The sequence below is a fragment of the Aedes albopictus genome, chromosome 1 (assembly GCF_035046485.1).
Source record: "Aedes albopictus strain Foshan chromosome 1, AalbF5, whole genome shotgun sequence".
NCBI classification, from domain to species: domain Eukaryota; kingdom Metazoa; phylum Arthropoda; class Insecta; order Diptera; family Culicidae; genus Aedes; species Aedes albopictus.
The window spans coordinates 309,307,200-309,316,212 of record NC_085136.1 but is presented as its reverse complement, the minus strand read 5'-3'; the positions used below and the strand labels follow the sequence as shown (position 1 = coordinate 309,316,212).

Here is a 9,013-nt window from a genome sequence, read left to right as displayed (position 1 = left end):
AAAAAACTTTGCCAATATTTTTGGAAAATTTTCTGTCAATCTTATTGAAAAAATATCGAAAATTTCTAGAAAATTCTCTAAAAAACTTACAGGATTCTGCCAAGAAACAAGAAAAAGTATGGGAAGAATCTATTACGACAGAATTCTGGAACATGCAGAGAATCCCGGACAGGATTCTCAGGGGAATCCCAGAGAGGAATCCCGGACAGGATTCTGAGGATAATCCCTGACACAATTTTGAGCAGAATAAAGGATAGGATTCTGAGGAGAAACTCGGAAAGGATTCTGAGCAGAATCCCGGAGAGGATTCTGAAGAGAACCCCGGAAAGGATTCTGAAGAGAATCCCGGAGAGAATTTTGAAGAGAATTCCGGAGAAAAATCAGAGGAGAAACTCCAAGAGAATTCTAAGGAGAACCCCGGAGAGGATTTATAATTGAACCTCAAAGGGGATTCTGAGGAGGATCCCGGAGAGGATTCTGAGGAGAACGTCGAACAGGATTCTAAGGAGATCCCAGACAGGATTTTGACGAGAATCCAGGACAGGATTTTAGGAGAATTCTAGACAGGATTCTGAGGAGAACCCCGGACAGGAGTCTGAGAAAAAATACCAATCCCTAACAGGATTCTGAGGAGAATCCCAGACAGGATTCTGAGGAAAATCTCTGACAGGATTCTGAGGAGAATTTCTGAAAGGATTCTTAGGGGAATCCCTGACAGGATTCTGATGGGAATCCCTGACAGAATTCTGAGGAGAATCTCGGACAGGGTTCTGAAAAGAATCCCGGACAGGATTCTGAGGAGAATCCCTAACAAGATTCTGAGGAGAATCTCGGACAGAATTCTGAGGAAAAGCTCTGACATGATTCAGAGGAGAATCTCTGACAGGATTCTCAGGGGAATCTCTGACAGGATTCTCAGGGGAATCTCTGACAGGATTCTGAAGAGATTTCCTGACAGGATTCCGAGGAGGATTCCGAGGAGGATCCCGGAGAGGATTATGATAGAATCCCGGAGAGGATTCAAAGGAGAATTCAGGATAGAATTCTGAGAAGAATCTCAGACAGAATTCGAAGGATAATCCCAAACGGGATTCTGAAGATAACCCCAGAGAGGAATTCCGGACAGAATCCTGAGGATCCTGTCCAGGATTCTTCTCTGGGATTTTCTTCACAATGCTGTTCGAGATTCTCCTCAGAATCTCAGACAGAATTCGGAGGGGAATCTCGGACAGGAATCTGAAGAGAATCCCGGACAGGATTCTTCGGAGAATCCCGGACTGGATTCTGAGGAAAATCTCTGAAAGGATTCTGAGGGGAATCCCTGGGAGGATTCTGAGGAGAATCTCGGAGAGGATTCTAAGACGAATCCCGGGCAGGATTCTGAGGAGAATCCCGGACAGGATTATGGGGAGAATCCCTTACAGGATTCTGAGAGGAATCCCTTACAAGGTTTCTGAGGAGAATACCTTATAGGATTCTGAGGAGAATCTCTGACAGTATTCTGAAGAGAATCCCTGACAGGATTCCAAGGAGAATCACGGACAGGATTCTGAGGAGAACCCCTGATAGGATTTTGAGGAGAATCACTGAAAAGATTCTGAGGAGAATCCCGAAAGGATTGTGAGAAGATTCCCAGACAGGATTTTGAGGAGAATCCCGGACAGGATTCTGAGAAGAATCCCGGACAGGATTCAGAGAAGAATCCCGGACAGGATTCTGAGAAGAATCCGGGGCAGGGTTATAGGGAGAATCCCTAACAGGATTCTGAGGAGAATCCCTAACAGGATTCTGAGGAGAATCCCTAACAGGATTGTGAGGAGAATCCCAGACAGGGTTCTGAGGAAAATCTGTGACAGGATTCTGAGGAGAATCTCTGAAGCATTCTCAGGGGAATCGCAGACAGGATTCTGAGGGGAATCCCAGACAGGATTCAGAGGAGAATCCCTGGCATGATTCTTAGGAGAATCCCTGACAGGATTCTGAGCAGAATCTTTGGCAGGATTCTGAGGAGAATCCCGGACAAGATTCTGAGGAGAATACCGGACAAGGTTCTGAGGAGAGTCTCTGAATATCTGAGGGGAATCTTTGACAGGATTCTAAGAAGAATCCCTGACAGGATTCTCGAGTAGAATCCCGGTGAGGATCCTGAGAGGATTATGATAAGAATCCCGGAGAGGATTTAAAGGAGAATCTCGGCGATGATTTTAAGGAGAATTCAGGGTTCCGAGGATAATCCCGAACAGGATTCTGTAGATAACCCCACAAAGAAATCCCGGACAGGATTCTGAGGATCCTGTCCGAGATTCTTCTCTGGGATTCTCTTCAGAATGCTGTTCGGGATTCTCCTCAGAATCTCAGACAGAATTCGGTGGGAATTTCGGACAGGATTATGAGGAGTATCCCGGACAGGATTCTAAGCAGAATTCCTCTCTGGGATTCTCTTCAGAGTTTTGCCCAGGATTATGATCAGAATCTCAGACAGGATTTAAAGGAGAACCCCGGACAGGATTCTAAAGAGAATTCCGGAGAGAAATGTGAGGAGAATCACGGACAGTGAGATTTTGTTCATGCACTGGATTTCATGAATCATTTACTTTTGCATCAACACAACCATATTTCCTCACCTAACTTTTGAAAAGGGCGTATGAAAAAACTCTAATTTACTTCAGCTAAAAAATGTAACTCGAAAACGGTTTGTTGAATTGAAATGATGTCTTCGCAGATATTTGAAGGACTTTTAGAGAATTTAGAGAAAAAAAAATACACTGAGAGTAATATTCGTCGCGGATCTATGTTAGATGTCATATAATATCAATTTTCTAAAAACCTTACCTTTCGATTTTTTATTTTTTTTTTTGTAGAGAGCTGACTTCCAGTCTCAAAATTTGCCAATTGCTTCTAACTAGTTTTTCTCTAGTTTTTATATTTCATCGATTTTAAAAACAAGCTTATCAAAAATATATTCTAAAAAAATGCCCAAGAAAGCCAAAGAAAATTCCATAACAAAAAGTTTCTGAACCGACCGGAAAATGTGGGCTTCGTGGTCGTGCGATTAGCGGCGTCAATCGTCTAGGCGTTTCGTAAGCCTCGAAGTGTGGGTTCGATTCCCGTTCCAGTCGGGAAAACTTTTCGTCAAACGGAAAATTCTCCACTGGGCCACTGGGTGTTTCGTGTCTTGTCCGTTGTCATATGTTAGTGATCGTTCAGTCTGTGCAACCTCTGATTGAAGACGGTGCAGTGTCCAAGGCAGTGTCTTTTTTCCATTCGAGTACCCGTAACAGACTCAATATCGACTGTCACGTAAGTAGCATAGATATCTTCCACTTCACTGTTACCTACAAAGCAGGACACTTGAAGTACAATCGACTTCTCAAAAGTGAATAAACAATTCCCTGCTGTTTGTTTACACAAGAAATTGAACTGCCGGACAACAACTACATTGTGTTCGTTTCAAACCAGCCAGAAACCAGAAAGATGAGGTTTATTTGGGTTTTGGGAAAACCCCTAAAATGTTTACAATCTAGCAGACGGAACAAAAACAAAAGCTAAAATTACGGCTTGCACAAAGTACTACTGAACGCACCTTACCAGACAAACACGAGTGACTTATAGGTCCCTTTAGTGTTTTGTTATCTCGCGTGCTCTAACCTAATAACGATTATCATATCTAACTAATGTGATGAGTGTAGCATAGGCGTAGCAAATTATAGTAGTTGGACGTCAATAACTTAGAGACAAATTGAATGCTTCTTACAGATATTCATGAACAAGCGTTAATTGGATGGATTTGTATTCTTTTTCTAGGCCTAATGTCCCAACATTGACAAAGCCTGCTTCTCAGCTTAGTGTTCTATCAGAACTTCCACAGTCATTACCTGAACTTTGCTAATGATCATTTTGCATTTGTACATCGTGTGGCAGGCACGAAGATACTCTATGCCCAAGGAAGTCAAGAAAGTTTCCATTGCGAAATGTTCCTGGACCGACGAGGAATCGAACCCGCCACCCTCATCGTGGCCTTGCTGAATACCCTCACATTTACTGCTCTAGCTAATATATCGAATGGATGAATTAATGAAACCAATCGACCTTATAAGATTGACCGCCTTCAATGTTCCACACCTACTTGACTCAGTTATTGGATCCAAGAAGGTACATACTTGTGTCACACCTACTCGAACGCATGATATTGAGTCAAGTAGATAGAAGATTATGAAGGTGTCCTCATTTGAGGCCGAATATGGGGTATTCCGATTCGACAAAGATTTTCAGCATAGCCTAGGCTATATTTCAACGTCATTATTTCCTTGGTTTTAAAATGTGAGCCCCTCACGAGAAAAATGCTAAACAAAACTTTGCACAGTTGTTTTGGACATTCAAATGGATCGCAAAAGCTTCGTTCCAAAAAATCGACCACGTTGACCCAGTTTACAGTGCATATTCGCTTATTCTTGGTACTATCAACATTACAAATTTTGTAAACAAGTAATCCTATGCCACTCACGTAAACAAGTTTTTTGTTTATTTCTGCAGCATCTTTGATCTTTTATTGCACCGAAAATGTTTATTACTTGTTGTTGCGCCGCAGCAATTAAGTGTTGTGATGGTTTAATGCTGATTGTGTTCAAACCGCCAAAACAGACCATCAAAACATTTATGCGAGGTTTTTTTTATTTTGAAATTGCACAAAAGAAGTCGTTGTTAAACAAGACTGGTAGAGGATTGGAGAGTTCTATGTGAAAATTTATTTAAAACCAATGTGTTGGTTCAAAATCGTAAAAGACTAGCCTACATCAACAGATCATCACATCAAATCAGAACTCCTTTGTATGTCCATGACGGATCAGTCGGAAACCGCTACGCAATCATATACTACCAAGTCGTTTCGACTATAAACATCCACCATATAACAACGCTAATCGCCTAATTAGATGGCCCTTAAACCAGTTTTGACATAAATGAACAAACAGCTGTCGGAACTGGTCCGAACCAGCCAGACAGCGCCGCCGGTAGGAAGCATTGCTCCTAGCGAGAACTTCTCTGCTCACTCACGTGAGACAGGCTCCTTCGAAATATGATGCTAGAATCAACAACACTAAGCCCGAGAGTTCATTAGATTAGGACGAAGAGCGTTCGGTAATGCCCGTTACTGCGCTACGAACAGTTCTATCTCACGAAGGAAAATAAATACAGGAAGGTATGTAGGTAAATGTGCAACTAAGTGCGCAACGAATCAAGTAGGAAGTACAGGGGGTTCCGAATGCTGAGTTGTGCCGGGCCATTGCTCTATCAGGAATCGAGATGTAATTGCTTCCAATCGATATCATCGATCTGACGCAAAAACTGTGTTCGGGTGATCGAAAAAATCGAGTTTTGCAACGAGTTCCATACAAAATTTTATGCAATGATTTTTTTCATTATACAACTCATTTGAGTTGCATAATGTTCATAATGCAACTCAAATGAGTTGCATAATGAACATTATGCAACTATTTTTCATTATGCAACTCATTTCAGTTGCATAATGAACCGGTACGAAAAAGTAGGTCATTGTGATACTGAAATGAGTAGTATAAAAAAGAAATTATGATACTGAATTGCATAAAATACTGTATGGAACTCGTTGCAAAACTCGATTTTTTCAGCACTTTTCGCTTTTCAGCCTCGTGCTGAAAAAATCAACTTTTTGCAACTCGTTACATAAATAACTAATATTTAGTATTTTATTGAAACTTAATGCCCAAGGCAGAGGTTGGCGATACTCGCTCCAGTGGTAGATCCCCTATTAATTGGGTTGTTTAGTGAATAAAATATTGCTGTTTTCTGTAGCCTAATCGAAAGAGCTCATTTTTTTGAGTATAACGTGATTTTATTGGATTCAAATACTTTTGTTTTGATGTTTAAATTAACAAAACAGTTTTATTTTTCGTGGATAGAATGACAGTTCAATTGATAAAATGACAGTCTGACCCGAACAAAAAAATACAAACTTTAAATGCATTTTAAAAACAGTTCCCGGACTCCAAAAATTATGAAATTTTGAATTTCGGCTAATTTTTGGACGTAGAATCCGAATCTGAAATAATCCGGATACCCTTAAAGAACCCAATTGTTCATGTTGGTTGATGGGTACGTGGCCTTGTTCGAAAGCATTTCACGCATTCGTTATTTCGGTAATGGCCAAAACTTCTCTCGAACGCAAAATATCATCAGCCAGTCGCCAACACAAAGAACTCCGCATCGATCATCACGGGATGAAGATTGAGCAACTTTGAAGTTGGTCTCACCTCATTCTTAGCTGCAAAGACTGCCAAATCAAGCGGAAAGCACTCTGATTGGGCTAGCTAGGTTTCATAGACGTTTCAGGGAGTTCCGGGAGGTTTCAGAGACGTTTCATGACGTTTCAGAAAGATTCAGGGAACTTCACAGGCTTTCAAATGAGCTTCACGGGGGTTTCAGAGCCATTTCAAGGCGTTTCCCTGCATTTCAAGGTGTTACAATGCGTTTCAGGAGGTTTCAAAGGTATCTAGGAGGCTTCACAGACTCTCAGAAAAGCTTCACGGAGATTTCAGGGGGATCCAGAGGCGTTACGATGTGTAGTAATGCGTTTCATGGCGTTTCAGGAGGTTTCAGTGGGGTTTAGGGGGCTTCACAGGGTCACAAACGAGTTTACGGGGGTTTCAGAGGCATTTCAAGGTGTTTCAATGCGATTTAGAGGGGTTAAGGGGGCTTTACAGACTCTCGGAAGAGCTTCATGCTGGGTTCAGAGTTATTTCAAGGCGTTTCATGAAGTTTCAGTGGCGTTTCAGAGGTGGTACAGTACGCTTCAGGAAGTTTCAGGGAGTTTTGCAGGGATCCAAGGAGGCTTCATAGGCTCTCGAGTGAGCTTTACGGGAGATGCAGGGGGTTTCACAGGCTCCCAGATAACCTTCACGGGGATTTCAGGGGTTCCAGATGCGATAAAATGCATTTCAATGCGTATCAGGGCGTTTCAGACTCTCGGATGAGCTTCACGGGTGTTTCAGAGGCATTTCAATTCGTTTCAATATCGTTTCAAGGCGTCTCAAGAAGTTTCAAAGTGGTTTAGGGAGCTTAACAGGCTCTCGGGTGATCTTTACGGGAGTTTCAGGGTGGTTTAAAATGTATTTCAAGGCATTACAGGGCGTTTAAATGCGTTTCACGAGGTTTCGGAGGGGTTTCAGGGGGCTTTACAAGCTCTCAGATGAGCTTTACGGGGATTTCAGAGGCGTTTCAAGGCAATACAATGCATTTCAGGACATTACAGAAGGTTTGCAAAGTCTAATTTTTTATTTTCTTGGTTTAATCACCGCATGACTTCATCATAATTAACTTTAATTGGCTTTTTTCGGTGACTTTTAATGCTACTCAAAATAAGAGGGAGTAAGGAAAGTAATGGAAGAACACGGCGGATAGATACGCAAGCAAGCGATAAGTGAAACTGAAATTAACAGAAGGTCATTGTCAAACAACACAATCACAACGACGATCTTCTTGCCTAACGTCCTGATCTTGAACGATCATCGATACCATCATGGCTCGTACAATATGAATGAATTTAATACCATCGCTCCGATATCGCATATTTCACCAATTTCATCCAGGGACATGAAAAGTCTAGATTATAAAGTGAAAAAGTCAGTAGAGATTTCTCAACCAGTACGAAAATACATAAATCCAAATGATTTGGAAAAAAGTCGATAAATACGATGAAATGATTACACAATTATATCAAAAGTTTTATTTGCCTTCTACAGATAGAAATGATTGGCTTAGAATTTTATCAGTTCGTCCTCAATCTATGTCAGCTAGTAAAATATCGGAAGAATTTAATGCACCTCGTTACATGGTCAAGCAAATGAAAAAACTGGTTGCTGAGGAAGGCATTCTCTGCACCACTGAAGCCCGACGTGGGCATGGAATAAATGAAACTACTAAGCAGAAGGTGATAGATTTTTATGATACACAGTTAAAAAATGTTACAGCATACCACCTGTAACAAAAGGACCCCGTCATATCGCACACATTTTTCCATCTGTTTATAAATTTACAGCTTGCTCTCAGCATGAAGCTTGTATTCAACATTCCATACAAGAAATTCTTTAATGTAAAATTCAGTGAAATAAAATAGAAATTTATATGCAATTTATTTTACGCCTGGTGTAATTTTCAGAATTTTTTGCTGTGTAGCGATGACATAAGTAGAGCTATGCCAGGCACAAACATAGGAAGCTTACAAGAATTATGTCAAGATATTAAAGTTGGGTTCACTTTATTCACTCAGTGTACTGCTTGATAAAAAAGACTGTAGGTCAAAGTGAAATACTTGTATTGTTTTTTTTCTCTGAAAATTATTCTTTTATTATCCAAAATGCTGCTCAAGGGTATCACTGGAACAATTCCCAGGCAACAGTACATCCATTTGAAGTTTACTTTAAAAGTAATGGTAAATTAGAAAACGTTAGCTTTATTATAATATCAGAAGTAATAACCCACGACACAAAAGCTGTTTTGATATTCATTTCAAAATTATTAGACTTTTTGAAACAGTCGATTAATGTTTCAAAGGTTACATTAATGTCTGATGGTGCTGCAGCGCATTATAAAAAATAAAAATAAAAAACTTTGCAAGTATTTGTAATTTCAAATCAAAGCATGGATTAGAAGCAGAGTGGCACTTTTTTGCAACATCGCATGGAAAAAAGGCCTTGTGATGCCATTGGTGCCACTCTCAAACGAATGGCAAAACGAGCCAGTCTTGCCAAGGATTGTGGCAATACTATTAACACTCCTCGGGAGCTTTACGAATGGGCAGTTACACAAACAGACAAAAATATCACAAAAGATAATTTATGTTATATATCGAATGAACAATACACAACAACAGCAGAAGAGTTTGATGAACTATTCAAAAAAGCAGGAACTATAACTGGCACACAAAAATTTCATTCTTTTGTATAATAAAATCATGGCCAAAACATATTCCAAACTACAA

The 9,013-nt window shown here is 40.4% G+C and overlaps 1 protein-coding gene across 1 annotated transcript in view; it reads right to left on the bottom strand.

Annotated features, from left to right (window-relative positions):
• Nucleotides 1–9,013, bottom strand: part of LOC109405431 (uncharacterized) — a 146,809-nt gene that overhangs the window by 75,840 nt on the left and 61,956 nt on the right. The gene's annotated exons all lie outside the window — the stretch shown is intronic.